Here is a 17,516-nt window from a genome sequence, read left to right on the forward strand (position 1 = left end):
TTTTAACATAATTGAATAATTAACCCCAAGCACACACTGAGCAGCCCAAACATCGTGCACTTCAAGTACTCAAGGAACTCAGGATGTTATTTTTAGCACCAAATTCTTTCAGGAAGCAAGAATTTCTTTCAAATTTAAAGGATAAAGTAGATTACTAACCAAGAAGTGGTTTTCAATAAAAATGGAAATGGAACTTTAATTCTAGTTTCATTTAGGTTCATCTATAGGGATTTTTCTGAAAGAAACTAGGTATAGACGTTTTTTATCAAAACCTCCCTTCCAAACAAATGAGGGGCTTTAATACAATATAACAAAGAAAATCCTTCTGCGAAATGACAACTGTCCACTGCAGGAGTCTGAAACACTTTAATATGAATCAAATGGAATTAATTTTCACTAACCAGACATTTTTATTTGAGTGGGATCCTAAAATGTTGAAAAATTATTAGTTTTTAAGCTGCTGTTCTCTCAGGCACAAGGATTTGAAAATATCCAGAGTGGAAAAACTAATTTTAAATATTTTGCTCCAAATATCTAGTCATCAACCAACATCCAAAGCATTTAAATCACAAACTAACTACATTCTTGAAGAATTAGCAGTTGGCCATTATTTTTTTTTTACATAATCATGTATCAAAATGTTCTTTATAGACAATGGGTACACGAGGAGGCCATTTGGCCCTTCGAGCCAGCACCGCCATTCAATGTGATCATGGCTGATCATTCTCAATCAGTACCCCGTTCCTGCCTTCTCCCCATACCCCCTGACTCCACTATCATTAAGAGCTCTATCCAGCTCTCTCTTGAATGCAATCAGAGAATTGGCCTCCACTGCCTTCTGAGGCAGAGAATTCCACAGATTCACAACTCTGACTGAAAAAGTTTTTCCTCTTCTCAGTTCTAAATGGCCTACCCCTTATTCTTAAACTGTAGCCCCTTGTTCTGGACTCCCCCAACATTGGGAACATGTTTCATGCCTCTAACGTGTCCAACCCCTTAATAATCTTATACGTTTCGGCACGGTGGCGCAGCGGTAGAGTTGCTGCCTTACAGCGAATGCAGCGCCGGAGACTCAGGTTTGATCCTGACTACGGGTGCTGTACTGTAAGGAGTTTGTACGTTCTCCCCGTGACCTGCGTGGGTTTTCTCCGAGATCTTCGGTTTCGTCCCACACTCCAAAGACGTACAGGTATGTAGGTTAATTGACTGGGTAAATGTAAAAATTGTCCCTAGTGTGTGTAGGATAGTGTTAATGTGCGGGGATCACTGGGCGGTGCGGACTTGGTGGGCCGAAAAGGCCTGTTTCCGCGCTGTATATGAAATATGAAAATAAATAATAAGATCTCCTCTCATCCTTCTAAATTCCAGTGTATACAAGCCTAGTCGCTCCAGTCTTTCAACATGTGATAGTCCCGCCATTCCTGTACAACTGCAGAAGGACCTCTTTGCTCCTATACTCAACTCCTCTTGTTATGAAGGCCAACATTCCATTGGCTTTCTTCACTGCCTGCTGTACCTGCATGCTTCCTTTAGAGATACATCAAGGAAGCAGGCCCTTTAGCCCATTGTTTCCACGCTGGCCATCTTATCCCACTTTCTCACCCACGTGAGGCAACTTAGAGGTAATTAACTTGCAAACCAGCACGTCTTTTGGGATCAAGCCTCTTGTTTCAGGTAACTTAGCCTGCACTACCTGGCTTTGCCAGAAAACACACATTCCTGTCACCAAGTGTGCCAAAATTATTGGACAACTTGTAATTGTGCACAATCCTATTGGGCCAGTCCAGGATAGCAATAAATACCAGTATGCCCAGGACTGTATTCTCCACAAATATCAAAATAAATTCCCTCAACTGGATCTCTAAACTCCTAGTGTTGGATCTTGTATAAAAAAAGGTCACTTCAACGAAGAATCTCACAGATAATGATGCTTTAAAACAAAAAGCCACACAAGACCACATTGGGATCATACAATACAATACAATATATCTTTATTGTCATTGTACAGGGGTACAACGAGATTGGGAATGCGACTTCCATACGATGCAATAAATTAATTAGCTAATCAGCATAAATTTAGACAACCCAGTGAAACAAAATTAGAAACAGTTTTAAGACAGAATAAAGTGCAAATAGGTCTGTGCCGGTTCACTGTGCGATGTGACCATCCGACTCAGCAGGACCGGTTCAGAGCAGTTATGGCCCTGGGGATGAAGCTGTTCCTGAGTCTGGAGGTGCGGGCGTAGAAGGCCCTGTAGCGTCTGCCAGATGGTAAAAGTTCGAACAGACTATTGCAGGGGTGTGAGGAGTCTTTGTGAATGCTGGTGGCTTTCTTGAGGCATCGTGTGTGCAGATGCCCTCCAAGGCTGGTAGCTGTGTTCCGGTAATCTTCTGAGCTCTACGGACTACCCGCTGAAGAGCTCTCCTCTCTGCCTCCTTGCAGCTGAGATACCACACAGGGATGCCATGTGTTAGGATGCTCTCTATGATGAAGCGGTAGAAGGTCGTCAGAAGCTGTTGGGGCAGACCAGACTTTTTCAGTGTTCTCAGGTAGAACAGTCATTGCTGTGCCTTCTAGACCAGCGCAGCGGTGTTAGTGGACCATGTGAGGTCCTCCGAAATGTGAGTGGCCAGAAACTTGAAGCTGGACACTCTCTCCACACTGTCCCCGTTGATAAAGATCGGAGCGTATTCCCCATTATGTGACCTACGGACGTTGATGATCAGCTCCTTGGAGGTGTTTAGGGACAGGTTGTTATCTGAGCACCAGTCTGCCAGGTTCTGCACTTCCGCTCTGTAGTTTGTTTCATCACCGTTGGTGATCAGCCCGATCACCGTTGTGTCGTCTGCAAACTTGACAATGGTGTTGATGTCGAATGCAGGAACACAGTCGTGTGTGAAAAGGGAGTAGAGCATGGGGCTCAAAACACAGTCCTGTGGTGTGCTGGTACTCAGGGTGATCAAGTGGAGGACAGGTGCGGGCCCATTCTCACTGCCTGTGGTCGCTCCATCAAGAAATCCAGGATCCAGTCGCATAACGACAATCTGAGGCCTAGCTGGTGGGGTTTGGTGATGAGCTTGGTGGGGATGACCGTGTTGAAGGCAGAGCTATAGTCAATGAATAGCATCCTCACGTATGTGCCCTGTCTCTCCAGGTGAGTCAGGACAGTGTGAAGAGCCAGAGAGATGGTGTCCTCTGTGGATCTGTTTGCCCTGTATGCAAATTGATGCGAGTCCAGTGAGGCAGGGATGCTGGATTTGATGTGTGAGAGGACCAGCCTTTCAAAGCACTTCATGATTATAGGAATTAGGGCAACCGGACAGTAGTCGTTCAGGTTGGTGATTTTTGTTTTTTTCGGCACCGGCACTATGGTAGCCGACTTCAGGCACTTGGGGACCGTAGCCAGAGATAACGACAGGTTAAAGATCCTGGTGAATACCTCAGCCAGCTGTTCAGCACAGTCCCTAAGTACCCTTCCTTGAACTCCATCTGGGCCTGCAGCCTTGCTTCTGGGCATGCAGCTTTACGCCACTAGTACTTGTTATTTCCCCACCCTCCCATTGAAGTTGACATCAAAATATTTTGTGAAATTCAGCGTAGGCGAGCCCAATGAAAATATGATTCAGAAATCATCCCAGATACACAAAAAATTAATTTTCACGGGGATTGCTCAATCTGTTTTGTGAGACGTGGACATCGTTACTGAGGACATCGTTACATTTACTTTCAGTCGCTAACTTTCCCGTTAACTGAGTGGCTTGCCAGGTTATTTCCAAAAGCATTAATGAGTGGTCAAAATAATTGGCAGCTTGGGGTTACAGATGAGGCAGACCAGCGGAAAGCAGCAAATAATACGTGCCAAATACCGCAGACGATGCTGATGTTGATTTACGGCTCTAGCAACTTGGGTTCAATTTAAATTCATCACGACATCAATAGATTAGTTCCTTGGATATGTCCAGAAATCTATTCTCCATGCTTTTCTCTAATTTTACTCCCTATAATTTTTTTTCTTGACAAACTCCTTCAAAATTTCTGGCTTGTCCACATCTTCCAGGAATTTGAGCCATAGCCCCCATCCCAAAAACAGTCAACTTAAGTGTTCACACTATTGATTATTAAACAACGAACAAACTCAAGATATAGAACTAACCACAATAGACACTCCGCCCTACACACCGTTTGTATATTCACAGCGACTGACTCAACAGTCTACGCACAATCATGGAATAAGGGTGTTTGAAATAGATTTAATTAGGTAGTTTTATTTTAGCTCAATTCTTACACCATTGTTGTTTGTTTTGAATAGAGTAAAAATTGAAAGCACGCAAGATTACTCAAAATCCAAATTAACAATCCCAGATGTTATCAAGCTGCAACCGACCTCATTGGAGACCCTCAGACTATCCATAATCGGACTTTACTGGATGAAATGTTATCCTGCATCTGTACACTGTGCACGGCTCGATTGTAATAATGCGTGGTCTTTCGTCTGCTTGGATAGCACTGTACCTCGGTACACGTAACAATAAACAAAATGAAACTAAATCAGACCATTTTGTGTATTATTTTTGGAAAGATAAGTTTCACTAGCATGTTCTACTATTGATGTTTATTTCTAACTTCTGAAACTTGAGTACACGTTCAAATACTTGGTATAAAAGGGGTCTGCTATACCTTGGATAATAAGCATATTTATTCATGTGTATTTTATAACATGATTCTGAATGATTTTATTATGCCAGATCACGTTGCAGCTTTAGCAATTTTTGCAATGGTCTTCAGAAAAGACGACTAACAAGCAAATCCTATATTTTTCAAATTTGGTATTTTGTGGTCACTGGAGAAATGGGATTATATTTTATCATGGAAACAGACATGCTAATCCAAAATTTTTAAATTGAGCTTCCAGTTGCAGGTCATTTCAACACCCCCACTCATTGCTACACTGACTCGTCTGCCCTTCGCCTTCTCCACTGCCACGGTGAAGCCAAATACAAATCACAACGCATATTTTGCTTGGGCAGCCTATAACACAATTGTACGAACAACAAATTTTCTATTCTTCACCCATTCCCTCTATGTTCCTTTTCCATTTTCACCTGTTCTTTGTTCTTTTCCACCTTTTTCCTTCCACTACACCCAAATCACCCAGACTCACTCCCACCCCACTCCCAACCCTCACTTGGTTCCATCTCTCTATCAACCACAATATTTATAATGCAACTTAATCAATCCGAAGAGATCAATCTGCAACAAATTTGCACAGATTGGGTGCTTTTACAAACTTGGAGAGATACTTATTTTACAGACTGACAGGCTTTCCCAAGTATGCACATATTTGCAATGGATTCAGGTCAATTTGAACAGCCTATTATAAGAGTATTTGAAAGACAATAAGTGATTATGTTATTTTTATGCAATATTTTCATTATGGTCATGCAAAGTTAGTGTACTCCTATGAATTTAAAATTAAAAAAATCTTTAATTAACTATTCAAGGAAAAATCTATGAATTCAGTTCATTTAAGAACATAAATTGCCCATCAAGCCAAGAATCAAGAGTGTTTAATTATCATATGTACCAACAGCAGAACAATGAAATTCTTACTTGCAGCAGCATAGCAGGCCAGTAAATACAATGCACATAGACAACATACAACACAAAATTAAATAAATAACCCCAATATTAGTGCACAAATATCCCCAATGTCCTCACTGAAACCAAAGATGGTCCATAGTTCATAGTTGAGGTTAGCGTTGTGTAATGTTCAAGAGTCTTATGGTTGTAGGGAAGAAGCTATTCTTGAATCTGGTGGTCATGCTTTTCAGACTGTCTTTGGCTGCAACGAGGACTTCGGGGGGGGGGGGGGGGGGGGATTTATGCACTAGCATTCGGGTTATTTATTGAGTTTCGGGTTGTATATTACCTATGTGTACAGTATTTACAGGTTTATGGTCGAAATATGTTTATTCTTCCCAATGTTAGCAATAAAATGAGAGCATGGCCAGGGAGATGTGGGTCTTTGTGCCTACCCTGCCGTTTGATCCGATCATGGCTGTCCTGCCCCAGGCCTCACCTCCTCTCCCTGTGACAGATCCCCACAGTGCTCAGTTCCCGATCTTTCAAATATTTACCTACTTCCTTCTTTAAATGATCCAGTATCCACCACCTTCGGGCAGAGAATTCTAGAGATTCACCTCTTTGAATCAAAATGTAAAAAGTACAGAGATGTAAGATTTCCTGACCGCATCCTAACTTTGCCTAGTATTCTTAGATTACCTGAAAAACTATATTTTAGGTATTTACACTAAATATTAGAATAGTGGGTTGTGCATTAGTATTCCATCAAAAAGCTACTTAAATTTATCACCACCCAGCTCCAACACTTACAAGGCATAACATTTGGTTCTTCTCCATCCGAACTAATTAAATTATAAGGACAGGAGGTACATAAGACAAAAGTAAAATCAGTATTTTGCTCATAGATGTTTTTCCTTTCAATTATATTGGTAATTAGCAATACTGTATTTATAAAAGTTCTAAAAACCTCCGTTTGTAATAGTCAAGAGTGCAGTTTGAAATGGCTTCCTCAATATGTAAAAGAAAATACTGTATCAAACTACAAAACAGTATACACATTTCTCAAAAAAGAATCTGGATAGTTACTATTGCATGCTCTAGTAAGGATCCCAATGCTCTCCCTCCAAGTATATTGGAACAGTTAAAAAGACGGAGGTTTCCAAAGTAAACTACTAAGCTTTTCCCATCCGTAACTGTGCTAACTGTAGCTGTAGATAACAAATTTAAAACCAGTACACACCTTTTGTGACAAACCAGTCAATCAGTAGTTACTGGAAATGATGCATCAATCGTCAAGCTGCACACTATTAGATCGGCGCCAAATATATTTCGTTTCAAAAGGCCCTGTTTGAGAACTTAGTGTTCTAAATGAACAAAACCTGGTCTGAAAGAAGAGCAGCACCCTGGACTATATGCTTATTACATTCTTGTCATTATTCTGTTGAAAACTAGATGATCCTTTTCATGGAGTAGTTTATTCTCTGTCCTACATTGGCTAACTTTTCACAGGTAGGAAACATCTTCCTGAGAAAATCTTTTGTATATCTGCTCAGAGTGTAAAGCCTTTATGTCAGTCACTGTGCCACGTTGGATGTCAGCAGGGTGATCCATTAGAGATTATTGCCAGCAGAGCAGCAGATAGCATGTGGTCTGATTAACATCAGCTGGTTGCTTTTCTGCTTTTATTGCGATGTTCTGTCAAGAATTAAATCATTTTCACTACCCACTGCCAATATAACATGAAAAAAACTTTCCAGCCTCATTAGAAAATGGACAGTTACACGTCCCCAGATGTACTTTGCCGAGAAAAAAAAAATGTAGACTACTTTACAGACATGAACTCTGCTTTAAACTGTTGGATTTACACGCTGAAAATAAATTAGTTTTCAACGAAAAGTTAATAAAAATACATATTTTTTGAAAAATCATTGTTTAAGCTGATAAACAAGGACTTTCATTGAATTTTTAGCCACCAATATTTAGCCACAGATCTTACTCAACATATGATTATATCAAAACTTTAAAAATCATTTCATCCACAGGTCTTCAGTTCAATTTCAAAGTATTACCATCTGTCAGAAATTGGTCAATTGAAACCATAGCCTACAATTTAGAAAATCTTAAAAATTAAAAAAAGAAACAAAATAATATACGAGATATTAATCTTTACAAGCTGTTTTAAAAAAAAATACAAATTCTGCATTTTCTACAATGGTATATGAAGTTGGTTATTGTTCTAATTCAAAGTGTACAGCTTGGGTAACGACCAAATGAAGGAGATCTGGTCCAAGCTCCCCATCAGTCTCACCAGGGTTATGTCTGGTCTGCAACCCTACAACCTGGCACAATAAACAAGCATCATACAAGCAGCTTTCCCAATCAAGGGCCACCACCTTCTTCAGGGTATCATTTAAAGGGACTCAAAGAAGAGACCAATAAACACTGGCCCATGTCGAGAAAGGTAAATTGCTACACCCAAAATATGACAACAGTGAGCCACTTAGTGCAGGACTAAGAGATCATTCCTTTGGGCAGAAACTGCAAAAGGACTGGATGGCAATGAAAAATCATTTAGTGTCAATGAGTCAGTCACAGAACATGGAAACAGGCCCTTTGGCCATGTCTGTGATGACCAATCTACACTAATCCTCATTTTCCTCTTGCATCCCCATAAACCTCACCTCCTTATACTTGAACCAATTTACAGCGGCTAATTAATCTACCAAGCATCCATGGCATGTGGGTGGAAACTGGGGCACTTGGGGGATGATGTCCAAATTCCACTAAGATAGCACCCAAGGTCAGATTGAACAAGTTGCTGGAGCTGTGTTACCCACGGTAGACACAAAATGCTGGAGTAACTCAGCAGAACAGGCAGCATCTCTGGAGAGAAGGAATGGGTGATGTTTCGGGTCGAGGCCCTTCTTCAAACTGATTCTTCAGTCTGAAGAAGGGTCTCGACCAGAAACGTCACCCATTCCTTCTCTCCAGAGATGCTGCCTGTCCTGCTGAGTTACTCCAGCATTTGTGTCTACCTTCGATTTAAACCAGCATCTGCAATTCTTTCCCACATACACTGTGTTACCCACCATGTCTTTGTGCCATTCATATGTGCTGTTTCTTTCACAACTTATGCATAATTTATAGATACACACAGATTTTTGACCCTGCTTTATCAAAATGTCTGGTGCATATATAATGCAAACCTCTGGGTAACTATGCCAACAGCTTACAATCCCTCCCGAGGGGTTCCATTTTTACAGACATCTACAAGTCAATTTTGTATGTCAGAAAATACACAATCATATGATATTTTAACTGCACCTCCACAGTATTATAATGAATGGCACCAAAAGTACATAAGACTGATTTGAGGGAATCATTTCTAGATATGGATAGAGGGAAGAGACCAATTTCATAAGAACAAACATATTTAGGCACAACGGACTTCCGGAATGAACAATATCATAGGAGTTTATTCATATACAAGGGAGATCACATCGACGTTTGGTAACCCAGAACAGCCTGTATAGATTTACTTGGGTTTGCCTCTCTTCCCCTCCCCCTCCCCCCTCCCAGATCTCCCACTGTCTTCCTGTCTCCACCTATATCCTTCCTTTGTCCCGCCCCCCTGACATCAGTCTGAAGTAGGGTCTCGACCCGAAACGTCGCCCATTCCTTCTCTCCTGAGATGCTGCCTGACCTGCTGAGTTACTCCAGAATTTTGTGAATACTTGGGTTTGGTGATCACAAGTAAAGTTTGCGAGTCAGATGCTGAAACCTATTCTCAAGGAAGTGGTAACAGGACTGTAAATTTTAAGTAGTTCACTAGCTTCTAATCAATATCACTTTATAACCAATTCAACCCATATAATACAAATAGTATTCCCTAATTTATCGATCATTTTATATTCAATTTGTGATATGGAAACATGCTTTATAGCAGAACTACCTGTACTTGTGATTGATGGGAGTGCAGTGTTCGTTCACGAGATGGTGGGTTTTGCTAGCAAGATCTTAAGCAAACAGCACCACTGAGATTGGCTACATCACAGATGGTGCTGAATCAATATGCAGGTGAGAAAGAGTGGTCAAAAAAAGACACACAGTTCTGGAGTAAATCAGCAGATCAGGCAGCATCCCTGGAAAACATGGATTGGTGATGTTTTGGGTCAGGATCCTTCTTCAGACTTTATAGGGATGGAGCAGTGCCTGGTTGAGTGGTGCTACAACAATGGTGGCTCGCTCAACATCAACAAGGCCAAAGAACTAATCGTTGACTTCAGAAAGAAGTCGGGAGAATTCGATTTTTTTTTGTAGAAAGCAGTCTTAACCTGCATGATAATCAATCTTTGAATTCTTTATCCATGAGGACAGAGAGACCTTGGCCATTGAGCATATTCAAGAATTAATAGACTTTAGATATTAAGGGAATCAAAACATATGGAGTTACGGCAGAAAAATGGCAGAGGGAAAAGATCAGTCACAATTTCCTTAAAGGGCAAGCAGGTATGACAAATTTATTCCCAACTTTTGCTTCTATTTCTTGGGAACTATCCTTGGATTCCATATCTTCACAACAACTTTAGATTTTGTATGTAATCACCAGGTCTCAAAAATGGAAACTAACCCCCTTTTAACTCCTTGAAATAACCTGCATTAAAAAATACTTTAATTCAAATAGATGTTCCAGGATTCCATACACATCGGTATGGAGCACATCAAGTCAGGCCTCCTAGATGACCTTGCCTACTGCTATCCCTCTGGACCTACACTCACCCCCATCATCTGGCCAATAGGGACAACTATGACTGACTCCTATTCATTGACTATGGCTCAGTCTTCATAATTCAATCTAAACTCACTCCAAACTCCTGGATCTGGGACTCTCAGCAACCCCCTCTCCAACTGAATCTTAATCCATGATAATTCTCAACACTGGCTATCTCCTCAGCCCTTTACCGCACTCCCAAAACACTCACAACTGTGCAACCAAATTCTGCTCAAATTCCATTTGCAAGTTTGTAGATGACAAATCAGTTGTCTGCCAGTTCTCGGACAATGAAGAGCCGAACTATAGGACAGAGATAAAGAGCTTAGTAACATGGCACTGAGACAACCTCTCCATCAATGTTAGCAAAATGAAGGAGTTAGTCACTGACTTAAGAAATTGGGTTGAGTACATGCTCCATAATCAAAGATGCTGAAGTGGAAATGGTCAAGACGTTCAAATTCCTAGGTGTAAATATCACCAACATCTTGGTCCAATCATATTGATGCTATGGCCAAGAAAACACACCAACCTCCTCAAAAAATTAAGGAAATTTGGCTTGTCTCATATGACTCTTACCAATTTCTATAAATGCACCACAGAAAGCAGGCTATCAGGGTATATAATAGCTTGATTTGATCTACCCAAGACCACAAGAAATCAGAGTTGTGGACATAGTTCACCATGCAAACCAGCCTCTCGCACATTGAATCTATGTACATTTCACATTGCTCGGAAAAGCAGCCCATAAAATCATGGACCAATCACACCCCTGTCATGCTATTTTCCCCCTCTCTCGTGTGGCACAAAATACAAAAGCATGAAAGAACACATATTGCCAGATTCACAAAAAGCATCTTCCCTACTGTTTTCAACTCTTTCATAAGTGAAGAATGCATTCTTGATCTCCCAAACGAACTCATTGCTGCCCTTGTATTTTTTTGTTAGATGCACTTACTCTATAATATAACACAATATTCTGTACTCCATTTTCTTTCTCTGTTTACAATACCTGGTGTAAATGTATGGTATGATTTACCTACATAACATGCAAAACAAAGTTTTCCCCTGAATCTTGGCACATGTGAATAATGTCAAGTCAAGTCAAGTCAATTTTATTTGTATAGCACATTTAAAAACAACCCACGTTGACCAAAGTGCTGCACATCTGATTAGGAAAAAAAAGAAACATACAGTGTGAATCAATCGTCATCATACGGGACAGTGATGCAACTTTTTAAAGCAGTGAAGTGACCTCAAAGTTTCCAAAGCTAAGCTTTTCTGTTTGGGAATTTCCAAACATATGTCATGTGTTATATATTTAAACATTTTAGCCAATGACTTGGCTTCAGCTTGGGTATCCAAAGCTTCTCATAGGGATACTGTGCTGCTCTTATGCAAGTGAACATAAGATGCTCGTCCAGCAGATAGGTACAAAATGCTGAAGCAGGAAACATGTTCCCAATGTTGGGGGAGTCCAGAACCAGGGGCCACAGTTTAAGAATAAGGCCATTTAGAACGGAGATGAGGAAAAACTTTTTCAGTCAGAGAGTTGTAAATCTGTGGATTCTCTGCCTCAAAAGGCAGTGGAGGCCAGTTCTCTGAATGCTTTCGAATAGAGCTAGATAGAGCTCTTAAGGATAGCAGAGTCAGGGGGTATGGGGAAAAGGCAGGAATGGGGTACTGATTGAGAATGATCAGCCATGATCACATTGAATGGTGGTGCTGGCTCGAAGGGCCGAATGGCCTACTCCTGCACCTATTGTCTATTGTATCTCAGCGGGTCAGGCGGCGCCTCTGGAGAAAAGGACTAGGTGACGTTTCGGGGCGACAAGGGCCCCGACCAGAAACATCACCTATTCCTTTTCTCCAGAGATGCTGCCTGACCCACTGAGTTACTCCAGCATTTTGTGTCTACCTTTGATTTAAACCAGCATTTGCAGGGTTTTTTCCTACACAGCTTGTCCTCTGACTTTTGTTCAATGACTCGGAAGCTTCCAAACAGTACTGTGAGTTGAACACTTGCCTGAACATCTCTGGTGGATGAAATGGTCAGCCTCTAGAGAAGGAGACTGTGAGAAAAGAAGGCAGACGGAAAGTTCCAATAGTATGTAGTCAACAACAGATGTGACATCTTCAAAACCCATGTTCTGTTACAAATTGCCATTCACTGTGGACACACACTTTTAAATGGTGGAAAAGTGTCACTAAATGACACAGATTTTCCTACTGGGATAGTACAGTTCCAATGGCGATATTCTCCCAGGAAAAATTAAACTAAAGTGACTACATTTTTGATATGATATTCCAAATTCATCACATATTACATTCAATTCTGTCTCAGTTAACCCCAGCTTTGTACTTAAGTTTGGAACCTCAAAATCCTTCTTGCTGTAAAATTTGAAAAACAAATTATGATTTGAAATTTCATCTGACCAGGTTACTGAAATCCAAACAAACAATAAAATGTCCACATGAAGAATGAAAGCAGAAAAAAATCTTCTCAAACTGTGTCACTTTTACAAGGTGCCACCATGTTCTATGAGAAATCTAAGCTTCTGCATGATGGATCGTAATAATTCAATGTAAGCCTGCTATTATGGATTTATTTGTCTCATTCATACCATCCTACAACTACTTTGCAAATAACTCCTGAATTTTTAACAGATCTGAAAATACACTTCACACTTGTCATTAATCTATAAATCTGCAATGTCCCACTGAGATCCAAGTGTTAGGAACACATAAGTACGTCTGAAGTGGTAGAGTTGCTGCTTTACAGCGAATGCAGCGCCGGAGACTCAGGTTCGATCCTGACTACGGGTGCTGCACTGTAAGGAGTTTGTACGTTCTCCCCGTGACCTGCGTGGGTTTTCTCCGAGATCTTCGGTTTCCTCCCACACTCCAAAGACGTACAGGTATGTAGGTTAATTGGCTGGGTAAATGTAAAAATTGTCCCTAGTGGGTGTAGGATAGTGTTAATGTACGGGGATCGCTGGGCGGCACGGACTTGGAGGGCCGAAAAGGCCTGTTTCCGGCTGTATATATATGATATGATATGATAAGAAGGGCAGAGGAATCAAGAACCAGAGCTCTTGATCAGTCTAAGGAAGGGTCTCGACCCGAAACATCACCCATTCCTTCTCTCCAGAGATGCTGCCTGTCCCGCTGAGTTACTCCAGCATTTTGTATCCACCTTCGATTTAAACCAGCATCTGCAGTTCTTTCCTACACACAAGTATGTCAAATATGTACAACACTGACCAAATTGGTGAATTGAATGTAATAAAAGCAGCTCATTGTGCTGAATGCATCCTATATTTTAGAAAAGTAAATAAAATATTATAGCTTACTCTCTATTTATCTTGAGTAGTCATACTATAACAGTTTCCTCCCTACCCAGATTTGGGAAAATATTTTTTTTTAAATCAAAGACTTTGAACGTCAGTAATATTTGAGGGACTGATTATCCATCCCAAGTCACGAGAGCACATTTACTGACTATTCTTGGGAGACAACAAAATGAAATTGTTTGATAAACTTACAATATCAACAAATATCAATTTTCTTATGACTATACTATTCCATATTAACTACATTCTGCTGGTTGATCAAAATTTGCAAAGAATGAAAAATAATAATGGTAGATTATGCCTCTACCACACTTCAAAATGCATTTTGTTGTCTGCATATGAAAACAAAAAAATACTGCGGGCGGTAGAAACTGGAAATAAGAGCAAAAATGGTGGAAACACTCAGAAGGTCAGACAATATCTGTGAATATAGAAAAAAAGTTAAAATTTAAAGACCCTTCATTGGAATTGACAAAAAATCTTCAACTTTATATATAAGCAGTTTCTACCCATTTCTCTATTCACAGATGCGGCCCGAGTTGCTGAGTGATTCCAAAATGTTCTGTTTTTATTATTTGTTTTCTGCATAGTAACTGGGGAGTTCCAAGGATGTGAAAGTTACGTGTACTTTTTACTTAAACTATTAGTTATGGTCATGCACCATAAAGTACTATTTTACAGTCACCAAAACTGATCATTATGTTTTTTACTCTTAATCTCAGGAGACAGCATTCTTTGTAGTTCCTGAAGGAACCTCCGTTGAGCAGTAATTTCTGTTTTTAATTCTCAACAATTCTTGTTCACACCCCTGCCATATTTGTGTCTAAAGAAGTTCAGTTCTTCAGCACAACACTTCTCAGAGAAGCTACCTAATATCTCGTGGACATGTCTCATTTCAAATTCCAGACAAGAATTGCCACCAGGATAAAAGATTATGACCCTATTATCTGGCAAGAATTGGTATTACATTCCACTTGTCAGAAACACTTGGTTGCAGTTATGAGTTCCTGATACCATGAAATACATTCAACCAGTGAACTACAGTTTGCAGAATGACCAACGGCACACTTTTAAAGTACCGAAAGCATGAAGCGTGAATTTAAATGACACTTGGTTTTATAGACATTTACGTTTCACAAGTGCTTTCTGCAATGAGACAGGTTACAGTAATCAAGAGATAGAAACAAAAAGCTGGAGTAACTCAGCGGGTACAGGCAGCATCTCTCCAGAGATACTGCTTCTGAGTTACTCCAGCTTTTTGTGTCTATCTTCGGTTTAAATCAGCATCTGCAGTTCTTACACATACGGTAATCACTAGCACCTTTAAAAGTATTACATTTCAGTAGCCAAACCATACTGAAGCATCAATTTAAGCCACTTTCATAGCTAAAAATACTTTCATATGCATAATGTCAAAACAGCAGTTCCAGAGCAAAATTCAGGAAATAACACCAAGCATCATATCTTTGAAATAAGTAGCTAACTAAATATTCTAAAATTAAAAAATATCATGGTACCTTAAAAACTCTCATTTTTAATGAGAAAGATCATTCAACTACACTTCCATGTCTTAATTATCTCTCTATTCTTGTTATTCTGCCCTTTCTCATAAATGCTGCCAGTACAAGAGTTCACCTAGAACAGTAAATGATAGGCCATTATATTCTCCCTACTTCAAATATTTTGGAAATGCTCTTCTTGCCAGTAATATATTTATCTGGCATTTTCATGACACAGGAACTGACTAACCACACCCATGCCCTCCCAGGATCAGGGAATAACGGTGATCTGATGACTAAATACTTCCTTCCATCACTCTTAATCTATTTTTTAAAAATTCTACACATGCTAGAAAAACAATGATTAAGTTGTAACTGGAGCAGTGTATCTCATTCAAACCACAACACTGTAGCAAGTTTGTGAAGATCCTAAAGGGAGCGAGGAAAAGATTGAACGGAATATCGCCTAGGTTGGGGAATTCAGCTACAAAGTTGGACTGGTAAAGGAGTGGTTTTTGGACCAGAAAAAATGACAGAGGTTTAAAGGGTCAGATTTAATAAAGGCAAACAGAGAGAAGCTATTCCCATTTATTCACAAAATGCTGGAGTAACTCAGCAGGTCAGGCAGCATTTCGGGAGAGAAGGAATGGGTGACGTTTCAGGTCGAGACCCTTCTTCAGACTGAAATATATAATAGCATGCTTGGGCGGAACTAACCATATCGGGTTGGTTCATAGACTGCTGAAGCACACTATTAGTGACAGGTATGAGGGGGTATGTTATGATAGAAGGCAGAGTGGAAAGTTGGGGACAAATGTGAAGGGGAACTTATCTTGTGTATCGAAAGGTAAATATGTAAATCTGACTATAAGAGTGGTAGAAACAAAGACAATCAGGGCTTTCAATGTGGGATAAGATAGGCAATTCAGGAAAATGTGCACATGGAAATAAACGTGACTGAATTACCCTTCAAACAGTTGGCAGTTACAATTTCACCATTCTACACATTTACCATTTTAATGAAATAGATCTGCAGGAAAGCCATAGAGTCAATATGTGCATCCGCCTTGTTTTGCCTTCAGACCCACCATACTTCATTTCTCCCACAAAGCTTTATCCAGACACGTGCATAAAGGATTATTGAATTGTCTAACCTTGTGGTAGTTGTATAATAATCAGTTTGTCTAAGACAGGCTGGAAAAGTTCCGTACTAAATAGTTTTCGGAAAGAGTCGTTAGTTCCGCCCAAGCATACTATTATATATTTCCAGCTTTCTACCCCATGCTCCTAATCAAGTCAATGTGCTGAACTTTGCTCGATCACTACTCCATCCCACGCCACACATAAAATACAAACACCCACAAGAATTAACCAAACAGTAGCCCGCATCCTTTTCCTCTTCCATGGCCAAGCCGCAGCCTGCGATAATTCCATTAGTAACCCGGAAACAATGCAGGAGTCACTCCCCGATCTGTCCTGGCAATTCACTCCCATCTCCAACCTGTTCTGATGTGGCCGGTGCCTGCTCTGCTCTACTCGGCCCGGCCCTGCCCCACCACCGCACGGCACTGTTCTAAGCCGCCGTCTTCTTACTCTCCCTCCTGCATTGATCCAGGCCCGGGACCAGCTCAATCCCCGGCCCAGGACCCGTCTCCCCTGCCCTGCCGGCCGGCCAGCGACCACCCAACAGCCACAGCCCCAGCCCCGCCGCTCGCTTCAGCACAGAGGCTTCGGGCCGGCGCACATACACGGCACGGCCAGGCCAGGCCCGAGGAGAAATGGCGGTGCCGCCTTCACTCCAATCCAGTTCAATCAGTGCAATGTCGGCTCGGCATACTTACAGCGACCAGCCCGTTCATTGAAAACTACTAAAAGGAGTGAGGTTCTGAGCAGCGATTCCAACACACACCGCCTCGCACGCAGCGTCACACGGTCTCAGGGCGGCTAGCAGCTCCAAGTCTCCGAAAGTTCACGACTTGCTCCGAGGATTGCCGAATGCCCCCAGTCCACGCCGAGTGACGCCGGGCGTTGCCGAGGGACGCCGGCCCTTTCCATGTGACGCCGAGCGTTGCCGAACGCCCCCAGTCCACGCCGAGTGACGCCGGGCGTTGCCGAGGGACGCCGGCCCTTTCCATGTGACGCCGAGCGTTGCCGAACGCCCCCAGTCCACGCCGAGTGACGCCGGGCCTTTCCGTGTGACGCCGAGAGATGCCGAACGAAGCCTTGCGTTTTGGACTCACAGGGGCAATAATGCTTCCCATCTCGAGTGCTGCCAACCCATCAAGGAACGCGGCGGGCTGACGAACCTG

At 41.4% G+C, this 17,516-nt stretch overlaps 1 protein-coding gene across 2 annotated transcripts in view; it reads right to left on the reverse strand.

Moving 5' to 3' along the window:
* LOC144606923 (protein tyrosine phosphatase type IVA 2-like) overlaps positions 1 to 17,184 on the reverse strand; it is a 62,195-nt gene extending 45,011 nt beyond the window's left edge. The window contains exon 1 of one of the 2 annotated variants that reach the window (XM_078423422.1): positions 17,049 to 17,184. The gene's annotated coding sequence lies outside the window, so the exon portion shown is untranslated. The remainder of the gene's footprint in view (positions 1 to 17,048) is intronic. The other variant, XM_078423423.1, reaches the window with a different exon arrangement.
* Between the last annotated feature and the right edge of the window lie 332 nt (positions 17,185 to 17,516).

The sequence above is a fragment of the Rhinoraja longicauda genome, chromosome 27 (assembly GCF_053455715.1).
Source record: "Rhinoraja longicauda isolate Sanriku21f chromosome 27, sRhiLon1.1, whole genome shotgun sequence".
Classification (NCBI taxonomy): domain Eukaryota; kingdom Metazoa; phylum Chordata; class Chondrichthyes; order Rajiformes; family Arhynchobatidae; genus Rhinoraja; species Rhinoraja longicauda.